The 19,808-nt window shown below is 35.8% G+C and overlaps 1 protein-coding gene and 1 long non-coding RNA gene across 3 annotated transcripts in view; both read right to left on the bottom strand.

Moving 5' to 3' along the window:
* SGMS2 (sphingomyelin synthase 2) overlaps positions 1 to 19,808 on the bottom strand; it is a 245,375-nt gene that overhangs the window by 162,701 nt on the left and 62,866 nt on the right. The gene's annotated exons all lie outside the window — the stretch shown is intronic.
* On the bottom strand, positions 173 to 12,573 carry LOC141545524 (uncharacterized). Of its 2 annotated transcripts, none has more exons than XR_012483053.1 (3): positions 11,275 to 12,573; positions 10,508 to 10,623; positions 173 to 9,128 (listed from the first exon to the last, which is right to left on the bottom strand). It is a non-coding gene; the product is annotated as an uncharacterized LOC141545524 (long non-coding RNA). The 2 variants fall into 2 exon arrangements; XR_012483052.1 differs by having other exon boundaries at positions 173 to 9,110.

The following is a 19,808-nucleotide window of genomic DNA, read 5'->3' as shown; positions in this document are numbered from 1 at the left end:
GTACTCAAATTTATATTTTTACTTTAAAAATTTTTTTTGTCATATTTTTTTAAACCACCACAGTCACCATTTGGGGAATGCCAGATTAGAGGTAATAATAGAATTATTTCTATGAATACAAGGATAAAAGTGGTGAACAGTATCTATGAGAACTGGGGATCACATTTCTTTTTATTGGAAGCTCAGGTTTTTTCTATCAATGAACCTGGTATATATCTTGTTATAGAGTATGGATGGATGAATATTCCCAGACCTAGGACCTAGAAAGAGTTTCTATATTAAAGAGATTTTCAGGATAGGGAATAATAGCATGGGAGAATTCAGATATTAAGGGTTTTTTAAAGGGTATAAGGTAGTGATAGTAGGCAAGAGAAGATGTTATGTCAAGAGCAGAGATATCACATAGGTTCTCACTGTAGCTTCCAGAATGAAGGCTTTCCCTTTCCCTACTCAATATTTCTGATTCTTAAAACGTTAATTAACCTTTCTAGGACCCCATTTCCTCATCTACAAAATGAATCTTAAATATTAAATATTTAAATATTTTGGAGTAGATGATCACTAAGATACATTCAACTCTAAAGTTATGGTTTATCTCCAAAAAAGCTTTTTAAGCAAATTAGTTGTTTAAGATTTTTGCAAATGTTACCTATTTTTTCCTGCTCTTTTGATCAAAGTGATGCCAGGATGAATACTTGTCATTAATACCAGATGTTCTTTTCTTAACCTGGAAATAAATACTCATGTATTTCTCTCATACACTTTCACATTGCCATTAAAAATATTCTCAGACAAAGAAAGATAGTAGTGAAGAAAATTATTTCATCACCATAAGGTTGATCAATACTTTTTATTGCTCATGATAAACAATTAAATGTATAGCAGTAAAAAATAGCCATTAGTCCTTCATGTCTCCCTTCACTTCTACAGTGATAGTAAAAGGAGAGTGACCATTTGCTTGCCAAGTGAAAACATTTGGCAGGAAAAGAGCAATAAAACTAGTTGAAGTACAAGTTCATTTGAAAAATATCTCAGTGACGAAGGGTAGAGTAATTTAAGTAAATCTTCATAAAACAGGGAGGAAATGGACCTGAAGAGATTTTAGTGTGACATTCAGCTGAATCAGATCATTCTTAGAACATTAGAAATGGAAGAAAGAAGAAAAATATATGAAAAATGGGAACTTATGTGATGGTATTTTTTTTATTAAAGCTTTTTATTTTTAAAAACATGTGTGGACAATTCTTCAACATTAGCCCTTGCAAAACCCTGTGTTCCAAATTTCCCTCTTCTCCACACCTTCTCCTAGATGGCAAGTAGTCCAATATATGTTAAAAATGGTAGAAATATATGTTAAATCCAATATATGCACACAGATTTATACAATTATCCTGCCCCACTAGAAAAAAGAGAAGCAAAATAAAATGCAAACAAACAACAACAAAAAGAGTGAAAATGCTAAGTTGTGGACCACACTCAGTTCCCATAGTCCTCTCTCTGAGTGTAAATGGCTCTCTTCATCAATGAACAATTGGAAGTGGTTTGAAGCATCTCATTGTTGAAGAGAACCATGTCCATCAGAATTGATTATTGTATAATTTTATTGTTGCTGTTCATAATCTACTGTACTGCTCATTTCACTTAGCATCAGTTTATGTAAGTCTCTCCTGACCTCTCTGAAATCGTCTTGTTTGTCATTTCTTACAGAACAATAATATTCTATAACCTTCATATACCATAATTTATTTAGCCATTCTCCAATTGATGGACATCCATTCAATTTCCAGTTTCTTGCCACTACAAAAAGGGCTGCCACAAACATTTTTGCACATGTGGGTCCCTTTCATTCCTTTAATATCTCTTTGGGAGACAAGCCCCATAGTAACACTGCTGGATCAAAGAGTATGCACAGTTTGATAACTTTTTGAGTATAGTTTTAAGTTGCTCTCCAGAATGATTGGATCCATTTACAGTTCCCAGTTTTTCCACAGCCTCTCCAACATTTGTTATTATTTTTTCCCTGTCATCTTAGCCAATCTATGAGGTGTGTAGTAGTATCTTAATTTTCATTTTCCTGATCAATAATGATTTAGAACACCTTGAAGTAGTTTCAATTTCTTCATCTGAAAATTGTTCATATCCTTTGACCATTTATATGATGCTACTTTTAAAGTGATTTATTTTCATGTGATAAAGGGAACTATCACATTGAGGCTCCAATATCTCAGTATTTGATATATTACAAGAGAGAATGGAAACAGCACTTAGGAAATTGAAGTAATTAAGACTAGCTGCTATCATTTAAGGAACAAAATTTTAAACTATCTCAAAGGAGGGAAGATTACCACAATGCAAAAGATCACAAGCAATGGTTCTACTAGAAGGGATTATCTTTTTTTTTTTTTTTTTTTTGAGGCTGAGGTTATGTGACTTGCCTAGGGTCACACAGCTAGGAAGTGTTAAATGTCTGAGACCAGATTTGAACTTGGGTCCTCCTGAATTCAAGGCTGATGCTCTCTCCACTGCACCACCTAGCTGTCCCTAATAGAAGGGATTATCAAGAAGATATCCTATGCCTGTTTTTTTCACTTTTGTAGAATCTTTAACATAATGGTTTGTGAATACATTAAAGGTATCTGATAAAAATAGGAAAACAAGAAGATTTTTAAAAAATATATATAGCAGGTACATCTTTTAGCAGAACACACTTTTATAGTAACAAAACAGAGGTAAGAAAAAAGAAAGTATGATACTTCTGTGTCTCTTGCATTTGATCCTTTCTGAATAAACATGTCTCTCCATAAAGAGACAAGTATAAAGATTTTATTTGATGATCTGTTAAATTTCAAAAAGGCATAAAGCAGGGATATGTATATGCTCATTTCAAGTATGTGCTAGTATCATGGAAGATATCCTATGCAACATATAACTTCCCATCCCAAAGAAGGAAAGTTCTCTATTGATGGTGAAGTTTCCCAGTACTCCTATTTGGAGAAGACTGTAATAAGCAACAGAATACTACAAAGTCTCCTGAAATATAATATATAGTATAACCCTTTTGGAAATACTAGTAGATGAGAAGCATGTTGCTGAGATTGATGTGGGACAGATAGTATTTTGATTTTTCTATCAATATATGTAAATGAATTGGACCCAGAATTGAGGGTAAACAGGAAAGATCTTTTAGGATCTAGTAGTATAATAACTAGAAAATAGTTGAGGTCAGAATTCAGATGAGAAACAGAAGTCAGAGGAGACTGAAGATGAACAGTTTTGTTGGTTTTTTTAATACATTTAATTTTGTTTCAGGCACTTCTGTTGACTTTCATTAGTTGCCACTTGGTAGACGAATATACTTCAGTTATGCATTAGAAGACTATCAGTTAATCTTTGTCATGGAAAGACTTTCAAGCCATTGTACCACTGCAGATGTTTGTTAGGATTCTTACAAGGTGCTAAGTCACTGGAATGAATAGAGACAATAATTATCTAATTCAGTATGATTAATCTGATCCTACAAGGAGATGTTATGGGCCAGAACTTGAAACAAGGTACTGAGTGGAATTGAGGAGACAGTGGTTAAATCTAGAGTCATTCCCACTTCCACATTTGTGCTGGCTGGAGACATAGGCCTCTAAGAAAGCTAACAGGGTCCAGAAAAAGATTCAGGATTTTGAAGGACACAATAAAGGATCCGGACTTTAACTCCTGGCTGCATTTGGTGATTATTGTAACTGAAATGAAACTAAGGCTGCCTCCAAAACTCCCCAAAGAAACCTGCTCACAGACAACAATTACAATTTAGAGAACAGAACATCACAGATGTTAGCATAGAGCAGCAGCTGTCTTTGAAGAGAATAAATAACAGCACAAGTCAGCCACCTAAGTCTAACAGAAAGAAGCTGGAGGACAATACATAGCAGAGAGCATTGAACTAACTGTGCCCGGTAGGGGGCAGCAAAGGCACCAGAATGATCTAGCCAGAAGGCATCCACAATTTTGAAATGCTGGTGTGAGTTTCGCTGCTGTGTGTACAGATGTTTCTATGCACTAGCCATATGGCGTCTTCTTGGTCAAATTGTTCTTTTTGTGTGTGCCATCCACTCTACTCTGTGTATGCATGATCTCCCTTATTTTTGATGTAGTTAACTGTGAAAGAGTATCCTATGAATCAGGAAGTATTTTCTTACTTTGTTTACTTTGATGTTTAAGATTAAATGTGGCTTTTGGTTAGCTGGAAAAGGTATACATATTGGTGAGGACTTGGGAACTATCGTTCTGAGTGGGTGTAACCCATAGAGGGTTATGAGCTTGGAGTAACTTTGCCGTGTAAGGGGGGGAATGTAAGTTGGAGGGGAGGTTGGCGAGAGATATGAAGGAGGCCCAGGGCATTACATAAATATGAGAAAAATATTATCTGGAGTGCATTTGGAAAATAAAGAAGTTTCAGTGAATCTAAACTGCTCACACAACTCCATCATCACTGATAAAATTACATCAATATTCTTGATACTTTGGTTATCAATCTTGGAACACAAAGAGCAGAAGGTACTCATGAGAGATATAAGTAGCTGTAGCATATAACCAAAGAAAGTGCATTAAGGAAGTAGCTTAAAAGACATTATGGAGAACAGCGAGACTGGAAGAAGTATTTCAACTACTGTTATTGATAACCATCAGAGAAAGACCTTTACAGTATTTGAGTAAATTTCCTATAAGAGATGAGAGAGAATCTAATGGTGGAGAAGTCATGGAAAGGTTTTTCATTTGGATTTATTGAGGAAGAACTAAGGAGATAAAGAATCCATGAAAGTATTAAAAATACAAACATATTTAAGGAACTAAGTTATTTTCATGTATGGTGCACCATACATGCACCATAGAACATCTGGATTAAAATATCTTGCTCCACTGAAGCAAGTCACTTAGCCTTTATTTCCTTATCTAAGAAATTGAGGTATTTGGGCTGGATGGCCTTTGAGATTCTTCTAACTTCTGATCCATATGATAAAAACAATAGACAGTGTCATTCCTGGTTACAACTGGTTACAACTAATTCCTGATGTTAATTAATGAATATTTAGAAGAACTTCTAACCATGACTGGCATTTTCTATTACTAGATGTACTCAAAATTGTTAAAATTGCATTCCTTTAAACATCATCTTTAACTTAGATGTTCATTTAATTCATATTGGTTTTTCATAAGATAAAAAATAAGACTTAGAACTGAAAAGAATCCTAACAGTACAGATTTAGAAGAAATCTTGGAGGTCATTGAACTCATCATTTTATATTGTGTTCCAGAGAAATTAAATTACTTGCTTATGGTAGTGAGAAAGATAACAATTTGAACCCAGGTCTTCTAATTAGCACTTTCTACTCTGTCATTTATCTTTCTCTAATCTAAGGATCCAAGTATGAAAGAAATTGATCATTGCTGTACTCTTGGATCACATGGCTTAGTGATAAAGATTAGATCAAAGGTCATTGTATGAGAAACATGACATGAAACTTGAATATGAGTAACTTTTACTATTTCTTACTTTGTATTTGAATAATAGAAATTGGAGCAGCTGGGTGATGCAGTGGATAAAGCTCAGACTCTGGCAGTAGGAAGACTCATCTTCCTGAATTTAAATCTACCCTTACATACTTGCTAGCTGTATGACCCTAGGTAAATCACTTAATGCTGTTTGCTTTAGTTTTCTCATCTATAAAATGAGCTGGAGAAGAAAAAGGTCCACTTCAATATCTTTGCTAAGAAAACCCCAAATGTGTATAAAATAATTTTTCAACACTTTGAGATGGCACAAAATAGACTAATTTAGGCAGAATTTTTGTTTTTAGTCTATCCATAAACAAATTAATATTTTTTCAATTATTTAGATCCAACTTTATTTGTGTGAAAAGCATTTTGTAATTGTGTTCACATAGTTCCTGGGTTTGTCTTGCATGTAGATGTCTACAGTATTTTAAATGGAATCTCCCTTTCTATCTCTTGCTGCTGGGCTTTGTTGGTAACATATAGAAATGTTGATGATTTATGTGGTTTTATTCTGTATCCTGCAACTTTGTTAAAGTTAGTTATTTCATAGTTTTTTTGGTTGATTCTTTAGTATTCTCTAAGTTATATCATCTGTAAAGATAGTTTTTATTTCCTCAATCGCCTACTCTAATTCCTTCTATTTCTTTTTCTCTTATTACCAGAACAAATATTTCGAGTACAATAAATGATAGTGGTGACAAGAGACCTCTCACCTTATTAGGAATGCTTCTAGCTTCTCCCCATTACAAATAATGCTTGCTGATGATTTTAGATAAATGCTGCTTATCATTTTATTGAAAACTCCTTTTAGAATAAAAAAATTTCTAACAATTATTGCTATCCAAACATAGATTGGGCTAATTCAGGAGACAGTGTAGAATTTGAAAGATAAGGAGCATGTCAATTTAGAGAATGATGGATAACAGACTAGTGTACAGGGATGAGTTAACTAGGTAACTGAGTTTCATTTTAATTCTGTGAATTTTTTAAAGTCCATAGCCTTGGAGTCTTGAAGGCAGAACCAAGATGGTTGAGTAAATGCAAGACTTGCCTAAGTTCTCCCCTAAACTCTTACAAATACTTTTAAATAAGGATTGTAGACAAATTTTATAGTGTCAGAACTCACAAAAAGATGGAGCAAAACAATTTCCCACCCCAAGACAACTTATAAGGTCAGCAGGAAAGATCTGCTGTATCAGGTTGAGAAAGGAACATAGTCCAGCACAGACCTTGCCCGTGCAGATCTGGCCCTAGCAAATCAGGAACAAGCCTTGGGGCAACTGCATCAGTGGCACAGTAGTGGCTTCCAGATCTCAGCCCATAGATGGTGAGATAATAGATCAGAAGGAGATTTTCATAAGTCCATTTGTTGGCACCAGGGACAATATTCTGTTGAATTGCTTATACTTGGATCTGGGACACAGTTCTGGGTCTTAGTCCCAGTGCAGAGAGGAACACTAGCATGGTGGATTGTGACCACAGGGGTGCATGGATTTTAGTATAGCTTCAGAGTTGAAAAGAGTACCTATTGGTACAGCTAGATGGTACAGTGGATAGAGTGCTGGCCCTGAAGTCAGGAGAACATGCGTTCAAATCCAGCTTCAGATACTTAATACTTCTTAGCTGTGTGACTCTGAGCAAGTCACTTAACCACAATTGCCTCAGCAAAGAAAAGAAAAGAGTACTTGTGATTGCTAACAAACCCATGCACAGTATAGGAGTGTAATAAATCTCTCCTTAAATCATATCAACTTGGAAAAGCCAAAAACTTAGAGGTCCCCAGAATTACCTCTGAAAGCAGCTATACCAAAAAACTTGAAGTTTTGGACAGTATATCTTCCCCTCAGAAGCAAATACCCACATTAAGCATAGAATTTAAAGTCGAGAAAAATGAGCAAACAACAGAAAAAGATTCTGACCACAAAAAGTTACTTTGGTAACAAGAAAGATCAAAAACTCAGAAGAAGATAACAAAGTGAAAATTCATGCATCCAAGCCGCAAAAAAAATATAAATTTGTCTCAGGCTATGGAAAGCTCAAAAAGGATTTTAAAAATTAAGTAAGATGGGATGAAAATGTCATCTGCATACAGAATGTGGATTGAAACATACTATTTTCACCTTTTTGTTTGTTTGGTTCTATGTTTGCTTTTTCCTTCTTGTGGTTTTTTCCCTTTTAGTTTGTTTTTTTCTTGTATAACATGACAAATATGGAAATACATTAAAAGGGATGTATATTTTAACCTATATTATATTGGGGAAAGTAAGAGAGGGAGGGAGAAAAATTTGGAACAAAAAAATCTTATAAATATGAATGTTGGAAATTGTGCAAAAGTACTATTGATTAGAAAAATAGTGAGGAAAATTAATTAAATATGAAGAGTCTTTTTTTTTTTTTTTAAATCAAGTAAAAGAAGTAGAAGAAAAAATTGGGAAGGGAAATTAAAGTGATGAAAAAAGAGTCAACAACTTGGTAAAGAAGTCACAAAAGATAATGAAGAAAATAACATCATAAAAAACCAAATAGGCTATAAGATAAAAAAGCACAAAAATTCAATGAAGAACTTTTTAAAAATTAAAATTTGCCAAATGGAAAAGAAGGTACAAAGTTCACTGAAGAAAATAATTCCTGAAAGAGGTGGAGTGAAGATGAGAAAGAGAAACCAGGAAGCAGGCAGAAATAATGCTAAATCAAAACTCTAAATGGATTCTGGGCTCAAGACAGTTGTGCTGCCCATTCAGAAGGGCACCCTTCTCCAAGGGAGTAACTCCAGCTGTCCCTGCCCAGGGGAACAGACAGGGTTGCAGAAAGGATCAGATTTCTCAGCAGATTATGCAGTTAGACCAAGGTAGGCAAACCCCAAACTCTTAGAGGCCTGACACTTTATAAAGTCCTTTTAAGTATGCTGAAATACTAATTAAGGAACTGGGGTAACAGGAGTGGAGAAACAGATCAGAGAGATTGCCAGTCCCTGGACAGGTGTCTGATTTCTGGTTATTTCTAAAAAATAATCCCCCAAACTGAGTCTGCCAAGCAAATTCCAACAGAATAAGGGATTTCAAAGTTAAAGCATAACCAGCAAATCAGTCAGTAAACTTAAACAAGGAATAAAGGACTGTTTAAATGGCTTCCAATTAAATCTGAACTAGTAAAATAGGAGGTGGTGCAGAAATGCTTAAGAAAATACACCAGTTTCCCAATTTCCTATGCCTTCCTCCCTTTTTTTTTTCTTACAGAAAGTTATTGTCAAATAACCATTACACATATTAATCCCAAGTGAATCAAAATTCCTATACAGATACATAACAGACTAACAATTTCCATCACAAGTCTTAATTAAACACAGTAATAGTTTTAGCAATTCAGCCACTTTCCCGCTCCCCCATATCAGTCCAAATTACATCAGGAGCAGGGGTGACGGTTTTCTCAAAAACTGCTTTCTGCTGAAGATGGGCAGAGATTCTCAATCCAGGGAGGGGGATGGGTGTAGTGTGGCGTGCTGACAATCAAAGCTCGGATCTAGGTCCCAGAAGCAAGTCAATATATCTGTAATTTGACCTAATCTAGAAACAAAAACAAATCTAACAAAGTAAAGTTAGAACAGTCTGAGATAGAAAGACTGGTCCACAAGTACTGCCACAAGATGTGGCCTCTCATTAGTTATAAACCTTAAAAAAAACTTGAATATCCAGACACAATATCTAGTAACTGATAGATGAACAAGTATTTAGGGTATAATGATTACAGATAATCAGGTATAACATATAACCAGATTGGAAATAGCAAAGGTATGACATAATTGAATTGTATTAACAATTTTCTTGTTGACTCTTGTTCTGACTGTAGAAATCAGTTACAGGACAAAAAACAAAACAAAACAAAAAAAAAAAAACTGCAGTGACATACTAACTACAAACCCAATAAATTTTACCTCCAATAATAAATCCCATTAACCAAAGTTTCAGATAAATCCTAAACAGATATTTACCATAACCTTATATTTATATGAATCAGTTTGCTCCTTTTAGCCAAGAACTAGATGGCTACAACTTGATAGAAAATGGCTGGACCACAGTTTGGGGCGGGGGAGAAGAGGATTCCACGTGGCCGCCCTTCCTCCCATTCCACCTCCAAAGAGGCATGGGAGAGGGAAGTCGAACTAAACTTCACTCCAGGATAACTAGATGCTCTATACCTGAAGTAGAAGAGAGCAGTGGGGGGTAGGGAGTGAAGGAGGGGGATGATTCCATAAAACCCACTTTTCCAGCAGAGCTGGATTTAAAGTATAACATACAATGTTGTAATATAGATAACGAACTCTGAACCAAACTAAATACAGCTTTAAATTCCCAATAATATAAAACTGCTTTTCCTATCATTTCATATAATGAAACAGCATAGTTTTTTTTCTCTCCCTCTGGCCTCATGTGGCCATTACTCCCAATGGACTTCTCCTAAGCTCCAACTTAACCAGAGTTGAAGCCTTCAGAAATCAGATCCTTTTTGCTACATACTTTACCTATAATTATATAATACCTATAAATACCTATAATTACTTTACCTCTAAGTATAGAGGCACATGACCCCTTTCAGTCAAGTTAACGAAACTTCTTTAACAAGCTATTGTTCTTTTTAAGATCTTATACTTAAAGATAACTAAATCTAGCCTGTATAGGCAACAGTAAAATTATTTTCCACAATTTTAAAACTGCCCAAAATGCTCAGAACAAATTTGGCATGCAAAGGTAAACTAGTAAAATTATTTCTGAAATTTAGAATCATCCTAAAATTCCTAATCAAATGTCTTCTTCAGCTGGAGTTCAGAATAATACTAAGTACAGTTGCAACATTTATCATTATTCTTAAATTTAACATAGCTCTTAAATTAGCAAAACAAACAAATCACACAGAACACAGAACACACATAGACTGTGCAGCAGTCAAAACATTTAACACATACCAGGGGCTATCTTGAAAGAATAGCCCTGAGGGATGTTGTCAGCTCCAGTCTGCTCTCCCATAATCCAAATGGAGCTTCTGGGTTTTTGTTTTGTTTTGTTTTTAGCCAGATGGCTTCTTAAGGAAAAAAAAAAAGACAACTAGGTTTATACTCTGGAATGCCCATAATTGTGCCAATTGGCACACAGATGTATCTTAGAAGACACCCAGGTAGAGTCCCCTGTGTCCAGAAGACCCCACTCCCAGAATTTATGTTTGTCAGCATTTCATAATTCTGGGAATCCAGATGCTAGCATACAGAACAGAACAGGTTTTAGAACAGGTACCAGATGGTATCCCAAAAGATACCCAGACAGACTTATTCTCCTGTGGCCGAAATGGGGGTGTCTACCATCAGGCTGTTGTAGCTGGAAACTGCTTTCTTTCCTGGAGACTCTGGAAAAAAATCCAGCGGGGGCCAGCCTCTTGAGGCCAAGAATTCAGATCCACAGCCACTCAGGCCCAAGGCAGAGGCTGGAAAGTCTCTTATCTCTAATCCTGCTCATTTTCTTACATCTCGCTGGGGTCTCCAAAATGTAATGCTGGAGAAACTGAGCAAGATAGAGATTAGAGAGGATTCAATACAGAATTTATTAAATGGAGAGATTTACTAGGACCAATGGATCCATGGTTGAGACTATCATCTCAAAGAATCCAGCCCTGAATATCGGATACATCATTCTTTTATAGGGTATCAAGAACATAGAATGAGTGGGGTGATGGGCTTACCTCAGCTGGAAAAACACTTCATGAAAGGCCACCAAATGGGAAGTCAGCATTCACGAGAAAGATTGAATTCCTTGACTTTCTATGAAAAAAAGTTTGTGTTCTCAATTCAATAGCTCCTCTTCTGACTCTAGACAGTGTCCCTCATACTATAACTCCTCCCTTCTCTAGAGAAGAAGAGCAACAAAATGTTCCTTGAGCAAGGGAGAATTGTCAGAGACTGATGACTCAAAGTTCAAGTGTCCTAGCTGTAGAGTAGACAACAAGTCTAGAGATAGAGAGACCACAGGAATCCCCGTAATGGAATTCTACGAACTAGAAAAAAGGCAATAAGAAAGGCTTTTTTTTTTTTTTTAACCTTGTACAGATTTTGGGGGTTCCATTCAGTCACCAAATGATGAGGTCTGGATTTTGGGGTTCTGTTCAGGAGGGAACCAAATGATGAGATTAGATTCAGGGAAGCAAAATGAGATTAGGGTTCCTATTAGTCAGGGAGTTAGTGGCAGGTTCAGGGAACCACATGAGGAGATTTGGCTCCCCTAAATCCCCTTGGGATTTGGTGCATGGGTAGGGAGTTTTGGAAACCATCCCTGGCAGTGCAGAGATCCTTTGTAAAGGAATTTATGAATCTGAAAAGCTAGATTTATAAAAAAAGATTTATTATAGGCATTGGGAAATCAGCCTTTGCTATACATGAATAGAAATGCTGAATTCCTTAGTGGCAAAGTCTCAACAGAGAGATATAAAGTCTTGTTAAGGGAAATAGATGAGGAAGATAAAGAAAGTGTAATGCTCAAAGAGAATATTATTTTAGCAGGCCGAGGTTTCCTTGGCATAGCATAGCATGTCATGGCATGGATGTTAGGCCCTTTGCAAGGAGAGGATTAAAAATTGGTTCTTTTTATAATAGAAGCCTTGGTTACAAGCCAAGGGTAGTTCTCAGTGGGGGTTAGTGAGTGGAGTTTGAGCTTGACTTGAATAGAATTGAATGAGTCTCTTTAATTCAATAGGGTTGGAATTCCCCAGCTCCCAACTCCACTAGCCCTACCTACATAAGAAAATGAAGCTGTTTATCTTGTTTCCCTCAGGCGGGGTCCCACAGGTTCAGGGTTCAAGGAAAATCTCTCCTTCAAGGATTTTAGAGAGTAAATTCCTAGTTCAAAATAAACATGTGACAAATTCACACTCACTTCCAGTTGATACTCACTTCCAGTTGATCAATGATGGACAGAAATAACTACACCCAGAGAAGGAACACCAGGAAGTGAATGTAAATTGTTAGCACTACTGTCTATCTACCCAGGTTACTTATACCTTCGGAATCTAATACTTAATGTGCAACAAGAAAATGGTATTTACACACATATATTGTATCTAGGTTATATTGTAACACATGTAAAATGTATGGGATTGCCTGTCATCGGGGGGAAGGAGTGGAGGGAGGGGGGGGATAATTTGGAAAAATGAATACAAGGGATAATATTATATATATATTTTTTATTTTTATTTTTATTTTTATTTTTTATTTGTATATTGTATATTTTACAATATAACCTAGATACAATATATGTGTGTAAATACCATTTTCTGGTTGCACATTAATTATTAGCTTCCGAAGGTATAAGTAACCTGGGTAGATAGACAGTAGTGCTAACAATTTACATTCACTTCCCAGTGTTGCTTCTCTGCGTATAGTTATTTCTGTCCATCATTGATCAACTGGAAGTGAGTTGGATCTTCTTTATATTGAAGATTTCCACTTCCATCAGAATACATCCTCATACAGTATTGTTGTTGAAGTGTATAGTGATCTTCTGGTTCTGCTCATTTCACTCAGCAACAGTTGATTTAAGTCTCTCCAAGCCTCTCTGTATTCCTCCTGCTGGTCATTTCTTACAGAGCAATAATATTAAGGGATAATATTATTTTAAAAAAATTACTCATGCATATATACTGTGGGAAAAAAATTCTAAATAAAAAAAAAAAATTCCAAAATAAATAAATAAATAAATAAATAAATAAACATGTGACAAATTCACAATGGCGGTTTTCTTTGCCCAAAACAGGTTTATTTAGGAGGAGAGGTTACAGACTAAATAAAAAGTAAAATAGGCACCAGGAGTGACAAATATGAAATAGATTTGAAAGAGCAATAGGATTATTGAATGTAATTTTCATTGCATCGTGGTCTGAAAAGGATGCATTTTCTATTTCTGCCTTACTGCATTTGATTTTGAGATTTTTATGTCCTAATATATGGTCAATTTTTATATAGGTTCCATGAACTGCTGAGAAGAAAATGTATTCCTTTCTGTTTCTAGTTAGCTTTCTACAAAGATCTATCATATCAAACTTTTCTAGTATTCTATTTACCTCTTTGACTTCTTTCTTATTTATTTTGTGGTTTGATTTATCTAATTCTGAAAGTGCAAGGTTGAGATCTCCCACTACTATAGTTTTGCTATTTCTTCTTGCAGCTCTCTTAATTTCTCTTTTAAGAATTTAGATGCTGCACCACTTGGTGCATATGTGTTTAATATTGATACTGCCTCATTATCTATGCTGTCCTTTAGCAAGATATAATGTCCTTCCTTATCTCTTTTAATTAGATCAATTTTTGCTTTTGCTTGATCTGAGATGAGGATGGGTACTCCTGCTTTTTTGGCTTCACCTGAAGCATAGTAGATTCTGCTTCAAACTTTAACCTTTATTCTGTATGTATCACCCTGTTTCAGGTGTGTTTCCTGTAAATAATATATTGTAGGATTCTGGCTTTTAATCCAGTCTGCTAACTGCTTCCTCTTTATGGGGAAGTTTACCCCATTCATCTTTATGCTTAAAATGACTAATTCTATATTGCTTGCCATCCTGTTAGCCTCTGCTTATGCTTTTCTCCTTTCCTTCCCCCTTTACCCCCCTCCCCAGTATTAAACTTCTGAGCACCACTTGCTTTTCACAGCCCTTCCTTTTTAGGATCCCTCCCCCACCTTAAAGTTCCTCCCCCTATTTTCCCCCTTATCCTCACAATTTATGTATTCCCTCCCCCTTAGCTACTCCTTCCCTTTTCACTTTCCCCTCCCACTTTTCTTTTTTTTTTTTAATTTTATAATTATATATTTTTTTGATAGTACATATGCATGGATAATTTTTACAACATTATCCCTTGTATTCACTTTTCCAAATTTTTCCCTCCCTCCCTCTACTCCCTCCCCTAGATGACAGGCAATCCCATATATGTTATATATATATGTTATATACTAGATACAATATATGTGTGTAAAACCAAATTTTTTGTTGCACGATAAGAATTGGATTCCGAAGGTATAAGTAACCTGGGTAGAAAGACAATAATGCAACCAGTTTGTACTCAATTCCCAGTGTTCCTTCTCTGGGTGTAGCTGTTTCTGTCCATCATTGATCAACTGGAACTGAATTAGATTTTCTCTATGAGAAATGCAAATTAAGACAACTTTGAGATACCACTACACACTAGTCAGATTGGCTAAGATGACAGAAACAAATAATGATGAAGGTTGGAGGGGATGTGGGAAAACTGGGACACTAATACATTGTTGGTGGAGTTGAGAAAGAATCCGTCCATTCTGGAGAGCAATTTGGAACTATGTCCAAAAAGTTATCAAACTGTGCCTACCCTTTGATCCAGCAGTGCTTCTACTGGGCTTATATCCCAAAGAAATACTAAAGTGGGGAAAGGGACCAGTATGTGCCAAAATGTTTGTGGCAGCTCTTTTTGTAGTGGCTAGAAACTGGAAAATGCCCATCAATTGGAGAATGGTTAGGTAAATTATGGTATATGAAGGTTATGGAATACTACTGCTCTGTAAGAAATGACCAGCAGGATGAATTCAGAAAGGTTTGGAGAGATTTACATGAACTGATGCTGAATGAAATGAACAGAACCAGAAGATCACTATACACTTCAACAACAAAACTGTATGAAGATATATTCCAATGGAAGTGGCTATCTTCAACATAAAGAAGATCCAACTCATTTCCAGTTGATCAATGATGGACAGAAACAACTACACCTAGAGAAGGAACACTGGGAATTAAATGTAAACTGTTAGCCCTACTGTCTATCTACCCAGGTTACTTATACCTTCGGAATCCAATACTTAACGTGCAACAAGAAAATTGGATTTACACACATATATTGTATCTAGGTTATACTGCAACATATGTAAAATGTATGGGATTGCCTGTCATCTAGGGGAGGAAGTAGAGGGAGGGAGGGGAAAATCTGGAAAAATGAATACAAGGGATAATGTTATTAAAAAAATTACTCATGCATATATACTGTCAAAAATTTATAATTATAAAATTAATAAAAAAAAGATCTTCTCTATGTTGAAGATATCCACTTCAGTCAGAATATATCTTCATACAGTATTGTTGTTGAAGTGTATAATGATCTCCTGGTTCTGCTCATTTCACTCAGCATCAATTCATATAAGTCTCTCCAAGCTTCTTTGTATTCATCCTGCTGGTCATTTCTTACAGAGCAATAATATTCCATAACATTCATATACTATAATTTACCCAACCATTCTCCAATTGATGGGAATCCATTCATTTTCCAGTTTCTAGCGACTATAAAAAGAGCTGCCACAAAGATTGGTCTATAGTTTTCTTTCTCTGTTTTCAATCTACCTAGTTTAGGTATCAGTACCATGTCTGTGTCATAAAAGGAGTTTAGTAGGACTCCTTTATTCCCTATTTTTTCAAATAGTTAACGTTGGGGTTAATTGTTCTTTAAATGTTTGTTAGAATTCACATGTAAATCCATCTGGTCCTTGGGATTTTTTCTTAGGGAGTTGATTTTTATTAGTTTGTTCTATTTCTTTTTCTGAAATGGGACTATTTAAGCAATTTACTTCCTTCTCTATTAATCTAGGAAGCCTATATTTCATTTAAGTTATCAAATTTATTGGCATAAAGTTGGCCAAAGTAACTCCTTATTATTGCTCTAATTTCCTTTTCATTGGTGGACAGATCCCCCTTTTCATTTTTAAGACTAACAATTTGATTTTCCTCTCTCCTTTTTCTAATCAGATTTACCCTAGGTTTATCTATTTTATTGGCTTTTTCATAAAACCAACTTTTAGTTTTATTTATTAATTCAATAGTTTTTTTTTAACTTTCAATATTATTGATTTCTCCTTTTAATTTTAAAATTTCAAGTTTAGTATTTGGTTGGGGGGTTTTAATTTGGTCTTTTTCTAGCTTTTTAAATTGCAGGCCCAATTCATTGATCTTTTCTTTCTCTATTTTATTCAAGTAAACCTCTAAAGATATAAAATTTCCCCTTATTACCACTTTAGCTGCATCCTACAAATTTTGGTATGATGTCTCATCATTGTCGTTATCTTGGATGAAATTATTAATTGTTTCTATAATTTGCTGTTTCACCCAATCATTCTTTAAGATGAGATTATTTAGTTTCCAATTAATTTTTGATCTCTTTACCCCTAACTTCTTGTTGAATGTAGTTTTTGTTGCATCGTGATCTGAGAAGAAAACATTTACTATTTCTGTCTTCCTGCATTTAATTTTGAGATCTTTATGTCCTAATATATGGTCAATTGTTGTATAGGTTCCATGAACTGCTGAGAAGAAAGTATACTCCTTTCTATCACCATTCAGTTTTCTCCAAAGATCTATCATACCTAATTTTTCTAATGTTCTATTTACCTCCTTAATTTCTTTCTTATTTGTTTTGTGGTTTGATTTATCTAGTTCTGAGAGTGCTAGGTTGAGATCTCCTATTATTATAATTTTGCTATCTATTTCTTCTTGCAACTCTCTTAACTTCTCCTTTAGGAAGTTACATGCTATACTACTTGGTACATATATGTTTAGTATTGATATGGTTTCATTGTCTATGCTACTCTTTAGCAGGATATAGTTTCCTTCATTATCTCTTTTAATTAGATCAATTTCTGTTTTTGCTTGATCTGAGATAAGGATGGCTACCCCTGCTTTTTTTACTTCACTTGAAGCATAATAGATTCTGCTGCAGCCTTTTACCTTTACTCTGTAAGTATCTCCTCTACCCCAGGAAGCACAGTCACTGCAGGGGGAGTTTTGATGCTGTGGAATTTCCACTGCCTTAGGCCGAGCCCCCTACTGTGAGATTAGAGGCTGCCTGGGCTGTGTCCCACTGCCTTGCAGATTCTTAATTGCCCCAAGGAAAAGCCCCGGATAGCAGACAGAGGCTGCACAGCTATGACTTGATCTATGCTGAGTCTCTTAAGTTTGGGGTAGCTATAGGCAGTTACTGGTGTTTGTTTGTTTGTTTTTTTAAGTGGCTTGATTTCTCTGCTGATCTGCTGTTTTGCAAGCGGAGTATAGCTATCAGCTTATGCCAGAGTCCTCTGTCTCGATAGCTTTTCTAACTCCAGAGGCCTCCCCAGCCTGATCAGCACAGTAAGCTAGCCTTTAGTCTATCGCTGTCTGTGCCAGTCTTTTTTTCCCCCCACCCTTCATTACAGACCTTTTCTGATGAAGTTACACATTCTCTTCAGCTGGTAAGTTGTTCTAATCTTCATGGTTTTTACCATTCCAGCGCTATTTTTGAGACTGAATTAAATAGTTGGTTTTGAAGGTAAGAAAGAGCTTAGAAATTCGAGTGTATCTTTTCTGCCATTTGGCTCTGCCCCCCTCCCACTTTTCAATGAAGTGGAAGGAGTTTCACCATAAATCGAATATGTTTATTGATACACACTATATTCATCCCCCTCTTTTCTTTCTCTCAGATAGAATAGGTTACCTTGGCCTTTTCATGAGATGTAGTACCAGCACTTTACCCTTTTTTATGATATACTTTCTTTTCCATCTCTAGTTTCTAGAACAAATTATACATTTGTTCTTTATGTATCTTTATGGCAGAAATATAGTTCTCAAAATTTCTTTTTACTTTTTTAGAAATCTCTTGAGTTCTGTATTTGGAGATCAAACTTTTTGTGTAGATCTGGTTTTTTCATCAAGAATAGACGGAATTCATTTATTTTGTTAAATATCCATCTTCTTCCCGGAAAAAAGATGCTCATTTTTGCTGAGTAAGTTATTCTTGGCTGCATACCAAGTTCCTTAGCCTTTCAGAATATCATATTCCAGGCCCTTCGCTCCTTTAATGTAGACGCTGTTAAATCCTGGGTTATCCTTATTGTGGCTCCTCCATATTTGAATTGCTTTTTTCTAGCAGCTTCCAATATTTTTTCCTTCGTCTCATGGTTCTTGAACTTGGCCACTATATTTCTTGGTGTTTTGATTTTAGGGTCCCTCTCAGTAGGTGATCAATGAATTTTTTCAATGTTTATTTTGCCCTCTGTTTCTAAAATGTCTGGGCAGTTCTCTTTGATAATTTCCTGGAAAATAGTGTCTAGATTCTTTTTTTCTTCATATTTTTCAGGAAGTCCAATTATTCTCAGATTGTCTCTCCTGGATCTGTTTTCCAGGTCTGTTGTCTTCCCAATAAGGTATTTGACATTCTTTTCCATTGTTTCATTTTTCTGGTTTTGCTTGACTGCTTCTTGGTTTCTCCTTGAGTCATTCAATTCTGATTTCGATTCTGTTGTTGTTCGATTCTGATTTTCAGTGATGTATTGTTGTCACTCACTTTTTTTATATCTCTTTGTAATTGTCCAATTGAGTTTTTAAGTGAGTTTTTTTCTTCTATGGAATTTTTTTCCATTTCAACAATTTTATTTTTTAGAGAGTTATTTTCTTTTTCTAACTCACTAATCTTGTTTTCCTTGGAGTTTTTTACCTTTTCCAATTCCCTAATTTTTTTTTCTCAGTGATTTGATTTCTTTAGCCACTCTGTACTTAAATGGGTAGGATGACTTCTCCAGACTCTCTTGCCAACCTTCCCTTTCCTTTTCCAATTTCTTTTCTAGCTCTCTTGTGAGAGCCTTTTTGATTTCCTCTATGAGAGTTTTATGTATCGAGGAGCAGATCATATCCCCCTTAGGGGATTCCTCTGGAGACAGTCTGTTTTTAGTCTCCTCAGGGTTTAAAGTCTGCTCTCTATCCATATAAAAGCTATCAGTGTTTAGAGCCCTTTTAAATTTTTTGTTCATTTTGTCAGAGCAGAATCAAAGAAAACAAACTGACAAGAGAAACAATTAGTCTGTTTGTGGGAGGGATAGGGTTGGATGGAGTTATTGGGCTTCCTCTACAGGCTGTGGGAGACAGCAGAGAGGTACTAACAGGATAGTGATGGCTGCCCTACTCTGATGCTCTGAGATTCTAAGAACATTATGAGCCACTCCATGTGAGGGTGGGGATGGCCAGGTCCCGAGAGATGCTAGCTTTTGGGGGTTTTATTCTTTAACTCCCGTGTTTACAGCTTCTCTGCTGATCCTGGCTTACTGCCAAGACAGAATATCCACACTGTGGTAAAGATCTTTCCACAGAAAAGGCAGAGATCACACCCCTCCCCTCTCTGGTCTGAGCAGTGTGAGCTGCCTTGCTCTTGCTACTTGCCCTCAGCCTGCATCCCTCCCCTGAGCAAA

The sequence above is a fragment of the Sminthopsis crassicaudata genome, chromosome 6 (genome assembly GCF_048593235.1).
Source record: "Sminthopsis crassicaudata isolate SCR6 chromosome 6, ASM4859323v1, whole genome shotgun sequence".
NCBI lineage: Eukaryota > Metazoa > Chordata > Mammalia > Dasyuromorphia > Dasyuridae > Sminthopsis > Sminthopsis crassicaudata.
This window is presented reverse-complemented; position numbering and strand designations above follow the sequence as displayed.